The sequence below is a fragment of the Etheostoma spectabile genome, chromosome 16, assembly GCF_008692095.1.
Source record: "Etheostoma spectabile isolate EspeVRDwgs_2016 chromosome 16, UIUC_Espe_1.0, whole genome shotgun sequence".
NCBI lineage: Eukaryota > Metazoa > Chordata > Actinopteri > Perciformes > Percidae > Etheostoma > Etheostoma spectabile.
In genome coordinates, this window is record NC_045748.1 from 11,216,281 (window position 1) to 11,223,589 (window position 7,309).

At 43.6% G+C, this 7,309-nt stretch overlaps 1 protein-coding gene across 4 annotated transcripts in view; it reads right to left on the reverse strand.

The window, feature by feature from the left end:
- Positions 1–7,309, reverse strand: part of lhfpl2a (LHFPL tetraspan subfamily member 2a) — a 41,996-nt gene that overhangs the window by 13,001 nt on the left and 21,686 nt on the right. Inside the window, exon 1 of one of the 4 annotated variants that reach the window (XM_032539799.1) lies at positions 2,572–2,694. The exons of the other annotated variants lie outside the window; for them this stretch is intronic. The gene's annotated coding sequence lies outside the window, so the exon portion shown is untranslated. Of the gene's footprint in view, positions 1–2,571; positions 2,695–7,309 lie in introns of those variants that run through there. 4 annotated transcript variants of the gene reach the window in all.

Sequence of the window (7,309 nt, forward strand, 5' to 3'; positions counted from 1 at the left end):
GTGTGTGTGTGTGTGTGTGTGTGTGTGCGTGTGTGTGTGTGCGAACGTTGAGTATGTTTAGACTGTGTAAAGCAGATGAGATCGTAATAACAGGCACAGACAGCCGCCTCTGTGGATTCTGACCAAAATTAATTTTATGAATCACAAGCGTTCTTGTTGCCTTACCATGAACAGATGCAGGAACAGATGCAGACCCACATTCACGAGCTGGACTTTTTGAAAAACCTCCCACCCCCTTGCACAAAAAGACCGTTGAAGCTCGAGTCCCAGAGGTCCTATGACGAGACTCATGTTTGACGTTAGGATTTAAGACCAACGGGCAGTCCGAAGTTTTAGGGTCAAACATTTGCTGGCCAGTTGCGAAGGCTAATTCCTCACTCACAGGAATATTGTTGGAAAACATTTTGGAGCTGAAACAATTCGAATCAGCTGGGGAGATACGAAGCTTTGAAGACCTGGACACTTAACCTTTGCCCTTTCTTAGTTGGCATCACATGCCTGTTGGTTACACAGTTACTACTAGTGGTTCTAAATTTGTCTAAAGCTGCCCCTTTGAATGTGGGTTAATGGATCTAAAACAAAGTCTAAAACAGATCTGGTTCTATTAATGTACCTGGTATGTTTCATAACATAAACGCAGACGTCTGCTCGCTGTTCCCAGACAGACAGATTTGAGCAGTTATCAGAACAGAAATTTCCCAAGATAGACAGAAGCCTGGTACTCCATATACAGTATGTGAGGCTCGAGGTGGATTTATGATCTCCTTTATACTCCCTGAGTAACCTGGGGGGAGACCCAGGATTATTTGAGGCTCGGTTTACATACACAGAAGAGTTTACAAGCTTCAGACTGCACCCACCACCCCAATGACCCCCAACCCTAATCCCCAATGCGAGCACACACTTACTAGACTCCCTGCCATCTGACACACGCTCCCCCCAAGTAAAGGGAACTTCTTCACAGTTGGACATCAGTTTCCCGGCAACTAATGGAGAGGCTCAAAATGATGTTCAGGATTTGCTAATGATCAATAAAGATGCATGATCGGGTACGATCATACAGAACACCATTAACATTCACACTCAATTAAACAATGGACAATGGGCCTGCTCAAAATGGCATACCAACATACTATTCATACTAACATGGTTTAAAATGTAATATGTAGTGCATTCCAAGTGCATATTAAATTATGTGTATGTGAGAAATTAAAGGATGTATGCTACATTAGCAAGAATTTCTGAGTTTGAGACATGAGCTTTCTGTACAGGACCTAGTCAACTGTCCCAAAATGCATTGCAGCTCTTCAGAATATCCAATGGCCGACCGTTGGCTAAAATGATTATGAATGATGGCAAGTGCAAATGTGGGAGCTCGCATACTGCATATATTGTGCTGTAGAATGCCATTAGTTCTGCAGGTATTTGGTCATAAACCAAAGTATTCAAAGTTAGAAAATTGGGTTTGATGAAAAGTCAGGGGATCGCCAAAGTTATTACAATTCACCCTGAGGGCGACTTGAAGGTTTGTACTTAATTTCACAGCAAGGTATCCAACAGTTAACCTAGTGGTGGTGCCAGAGGAAAGTCCTGGGATCGCCAAAGTCATTAGGCCTCAACCTCTGGGGATCATGAATGTCTGTGTCTGGGGATCATAGTTCTTGAGATATTACAATCTTGACCAAATGGGTGGACCAAAGCACTTATAGACCAACACTGCCATCCCCGCTGCTGCTACTACACCTCCTGTTCAAAGTGTCCACTCAGGCTTTCTCTTATCACAGCAACAAAACAGCAGGAAACGCCTTTTCACACTGCCGGGGACCGGAAACAATCTACATATCTATGGACATGCCACGACCAGAGTGACGCGTCACCATGGAGGGTGTTTGTTTAGAGCTGGATGAGTGGTTTAGGGGCGAGTTTATGTAGGGTTTACATGCTGAAGATAAGCTTTTAAGCATCTCATTCTGTTAAATATTATCCAATGACAAACTGAGAGGTATGCAGCTTCTATTTTTTGGGGATTCCCTTGCATGTCCAGCTCATACCTCTCATGTCTTATAGGACCCAAGCAATTTTAAAACAAAGGGAGCACTCATAATCTGCAAGGATCTGTTTGAATGGGAAGCCCCTGCAGCTACTGAAAGGGAATGCAGACCCCTGAAATACTCTTCTTTTCTCGTGACCTGGTAAAATGTCACATACAGCAAAACCAGTAGTACAAGTTCTTCTTGATTTGGGCATCCATTTAATTTTGTATTATTCTATAGCTCTTGTGTAAGCAGGACAGAATACATCTATTATTTAAGGGAAATTGCAGACTTTAATACTTTAATACAAAAGGAGTCCATAGCCAGGTTTTCCTTGCACTGCTGCACATCTGCTCAGCATCCTGGAGCTTGTGATTCAGACCTACATAATATATATAGTATACATAATATTTACATCCTATGACATCAGCCAGGAACCCAACTGACAGTTCATATGAATGAGTGACTCAAGTGTTCATCCCTCAGTAGGTTAAACGGAGGAAATTAGTGCAGGACAATTAAGAGAAATAAGACCAACCTGTCTCCATTGGTCTGTGGATAGTCCAGCTCTCCTGGAGATGTGGCTTCTCTGCCCTGACTCTTCTGCTCTGCTCACACACTTTTAATGCCTCTCTTTTTCTCTTAGACTCCTAACTCCTGAACCCTCCCCACATCCCTCCTCCCTGGACCGCCGCGTCTCCTCTGATTGGCTGGGCCTGACACTGGAGCCACACTTCTTGAGAGAGTCCACATGGTGGCCATATTTCAGTGCTGAATCTGGGTTAGAATAACAGAAGCTGGAGCTGCAGAGGGTCTCTCCTCTCTCTCTCTCTTTCTCTCCTGGTCTCAGTTTCTCTCACCTTCTCGCTCTGTTTTCATTGCTCTCTGCACACTTTCAATCAGCCAATGCCAACATCTTATTATCAGCCCAAATGAGAATTAGATTTTCACTTCCTTTACAAAAAACATGTTAACCTCAAGTACACATTATTAAGTATCCTCCTGCGAATACATATACTGTTGGTATACTTGCAAGTGGACTAGTTTAAAACTTTAAGACTAAATTGGTCTATATAAGTGTACTTAAAAGAGCAAAAGTGCACTTCATGCTACAGAACTACTTTACCTTGTGTACGGTTTAAGTGTTACTTTGTGTTTAAAGCAGTGGTGGAGAATAACTAAGTACATTTACTCAAGTACTGTTAAACGTGCACACTAATAACCAATACATGAACAACACACACACACATCCTATTCCATCCTTCATCAGTCACTAATAAATACTTAAAGGACTAGATGGCTGCCTGGATGCCCACTAACTGATAGAGCAGACGGTTGACTGTCTGACTAATGGATTACCTTTCTGGCTGATGGGAGCAAAGTGTCTCAGGATTGCTTACAAAAGCACTGGGATGGAATCAGCCAACACTGCAGTCAGCTACAGCGTTCATCTGACTGTTGTAGTCCCTTACACAGGAGAGACAAATGAGTTCCATATGAGGACGGAAAAAGAGGCCGACTTAAACAGGAAGAGAAACCGATAGGCCGAAGCTCTTGAGGGCAGCGTGGAAAGCCTGAGGAAGAAGCCTTTCTTATCAGTTTGAATGGAAGTTCGGCCGTAACAGTTTCCTTTCAACCCAGATGCGTATATCCTGAACCTAATTAAATCTCTCCTTTGACCCCTTTTCACTAAATCCTGGTGACTCCTCCTCACCCCGTTGTCGTGAATTGGATGGGAAGAGGTTAATGGGCTTTTTTAAAGCCACACTAAAATGTTTAGAATATCACAAAAATGCCTTTTCCCAGGAAAACAACAACTGACAGTTGGCTAAGCCCCACACCCTTCAGGTACTGTTCTCGCAGAGCACATTTACAGTTTAACTGTGAACTCAAAATGATTTAGCTGGGCATGCTTAGCTTTGCAGCTTACACAGGGGCAGATAAACAAACACTGTTTATTCCAATCCTTACACTTTTGCTCTTTCTTGGTTTTGGAAAGGTTATTAAAAAGATGAAGTAGTTCTATCTGCGGGTGCATACTAGAGCTGTAATCGGGCCTAAAAAGTTAGGCCCGACAAGGCCCGAGCCCGAAAGAATTGCAAACAAAACGTAATTGCCAAAAAGACAACAGCCTCCATTTCAAGCCAACCTGACTGTGAGCAGATGTTGTTCTCAAAGATCATGTTGTTGATTCGGAGATACAGATACAGATCAGACAGAGGCTGACCACATATCGTCTTACAGGCTAATGGAAAGCCGGCGGTGCAGCAGGAAGATGCTCCGGGAGATTTCCCGTAGCAGCCTCGAGGAGCTCCGACACAGTGCAGGCCCTCACATCAAAGAGCAGAGGATCAGAGGAGACAGCGGAGAAAGATCCTTAGCACATCTGCACACATGTAGCCTAAACACGCCAGGTTAAATCATCATTCATACAGATTTGACAAGGCACTCGGTGGAGTCTGGCTGGTAATTCATCTTTCCTTGTCAGACTTATCAATAGTGTCTTGTAGATCTGAGAAAAGTGGATAAGTGTAAAGCAAAGCCAAGCAAAGGGGGAAAACTGATAACAGTCAGATAACACGTCGAAGAAATGAAATGCAAGTGACAATTTAGGTAAGATGTGGATGAAGGGAGTGGCCTAAACATGAAAAATAAAAATAAAAAATCCTAAAAACTGTTCTTAATGTGAAACGAAGTTGTGAGCATGGCAGCAACGCAAACAGTGAGGTGATGTGTGGGACCTGGAGATTCAGACTCAGCAAGAAAGTAATTTCATACTACAAGAACCAAACACTTGATTTTGGCTTGCGTCTGACACATGAGTCTCGTGCCTCGGATATCTGAATGAGGTTTTTAACTCCACGTGTCTTCAATCTCTCCGAGTGTTACATTACTCCAACGCCAGCCACCCTGAAGAGGCTACGCAGGGTTCACTGTGGAAAGAGATGGAAAAGACGGACAGACAGATGGAATATTTGGCTCTGAGGAGAGCTTTTGGAGCTTCCAGTCGAGGAAAATAATGACAGCTCACCTGCTTACTAGTCAAACTATCTAGAGTGCAAAACAAATGTCTAGACAGGGAGAGCATCTGACAGCATACCTGATGGCGGCATATGGATGCAAACAGTACACCCTTCCCATTTTAACTATCAGATATGCAGTCTGAAAGCAGATCCTGAGTGACAAATGGATATTGGAGATTCTTCTCTGCCATACATTTGCTTCTTTGTGCAATCAGAGAAGCCTGAGCTAAGTTTGAATCCCACAGAGGGAGCAGCTACGACCATCTGGCCACTTCAAGGCCCCGGCTGCGTAGAGCCCATCAACAGGCACATGGAGGCAGATGTTTAGCATTTAGCTCCCAGCCTGTGTCGTGCTGGGTGTTCGGGACCAATATGTCACTTTTTCCATACCATACTTTGAGAAACATAAACATGTTTTTCCATAGAAACTTTGTTAAATGCTGTCTAAATGCAAGCAACCAGTCTAACATCGGCCAAATTCTGATTTTAATTAAAAACGTTCAAGTCAAGAAGACCAAATATTCAGAGCCAGCTTTTACTACTTGACAGTTTTTAATTCTCCGTGTGCTACAGACACATTTAAGTCAGTGCCAAAACAATATCCAGCCCCTGTACCATTTCCTCTCATGACTTTAAACGTTGAAGGTGTTAAAAGTGACTTGCTGAAAGGGACATATCGCAGTGTTAAGCTACATAAAATGTTTTCTGCTATAGCATATCCTCACTGACAACCTCAGCATCTTATTCACATATCTGACACCGATCCATTTATTTAATAAGACTGCTGAGGTCAAGAGACAGATACATTTCCCCAGCGAGGTCACGCCACATCCTTTTTATCCATTACGCTCTTGTCAACGGTGGTTGTAGTTGAACATATCATAGTGTGGGAGCGATATCTCTGCAGCATATATTTGCTAATTTATGAACTTTCTGTGGGGAGTGCCGCTGGAGCATAAACACACAGATGTGTTGAAGGTGAGGAAATCCCAACACTGGAGCTCCGGGGGAAGCAAGACGGGAGCGTGGGAAAGAGAGATGAGGAGAAAAGGAATAATTATGCAGAGACTGAGCGGTGAACAGAACCCACAGCTTGTGGTCAGTAGGGAGCACACCTGCGAGAGGTGTGGAGCTAACTTCGCAGAGGACACTAATACGTCCGACTGAGAGGAAAAGTTAGAGAAACAAGCAGTATGAGGGGAAAGAAAACAATTTCACCCATCCCAAGAGCCTTTTTAGTCCAAATACATACATAAAGAACGAAATAAAAACACACATGGACCTGGGCACACCGCTATTTGAGCTCAGGTTGAGTGGTCAATTGTTTCCCCCTGGAAACATCTGTTTATACAATCTGACTGACTGTGTGTCATTCTGGTTTGAGTAGTGAGGTGGAGCAAGAGTCACTCCAGAAGCAGAGACGGGGATAATTCTTCAGCTGTGCCTCTGTGGAGGAAGGCGGAGGTCAACAATCCCTCATCTTTTCATGTTGACCATTACAGCCCTAGCATGGCGAGCCATCGCCACGAGGGATAAGAGGGTGATGGAAAACATGGACCAAGTGACACATCACAGCGGTTTCAAAGTGGGTGGCCAACCGGACCGCCACAGATGGGGAGGGAGGGTTTCACTGGATAGTCATCTTATGAAAAGATAGTTTTGTGCCACAAAAGAGAAATTCTTTGTCTCTGGTCTGATGCAGTCTGTATGGCATCTCCGAGCAGTTAAATATCAGCTCGTGCTCCTTTGAGCTGAGGATTAAAAAAGGCTGAGGAACAGAAACAAAACAGAAATAACATGAATCACAATGGCACGGGGCTCTGAAAGAGCGATAACACCAGGGCAACAATCACTACTGTTTGTTGTGAAACCAAAACAGACATCCAGTTGCTGCTGCATGACCCTAAATACAGTACTCTGGGGGGCATGGTTCTACGCATGGCAATGGTAGTGTGTTCGTCCTTTTCTTGCATTGCAAGACCTTCCTTCATAGTGCAGCAGAGGAGGGTCCAACTAGTCCACACAGCATTTCAGGATGGGAGAAAAACATCCTCTGGTTTATTGCCATTTATTTAAACCAATCACAATCGGCAAAATAGGGAAGGAACTTGTTTCGGTGAAATGTGTGTACGTTCAAAAGTCGTTTTAGTTTTGCAAGAGAAAATTCAGATTGGATAGTCTAGCCAGTTGTCTGGATTTACCCTGCAGAGATCTGAGGAGCAGTTATATATATATATATATATATATATATAT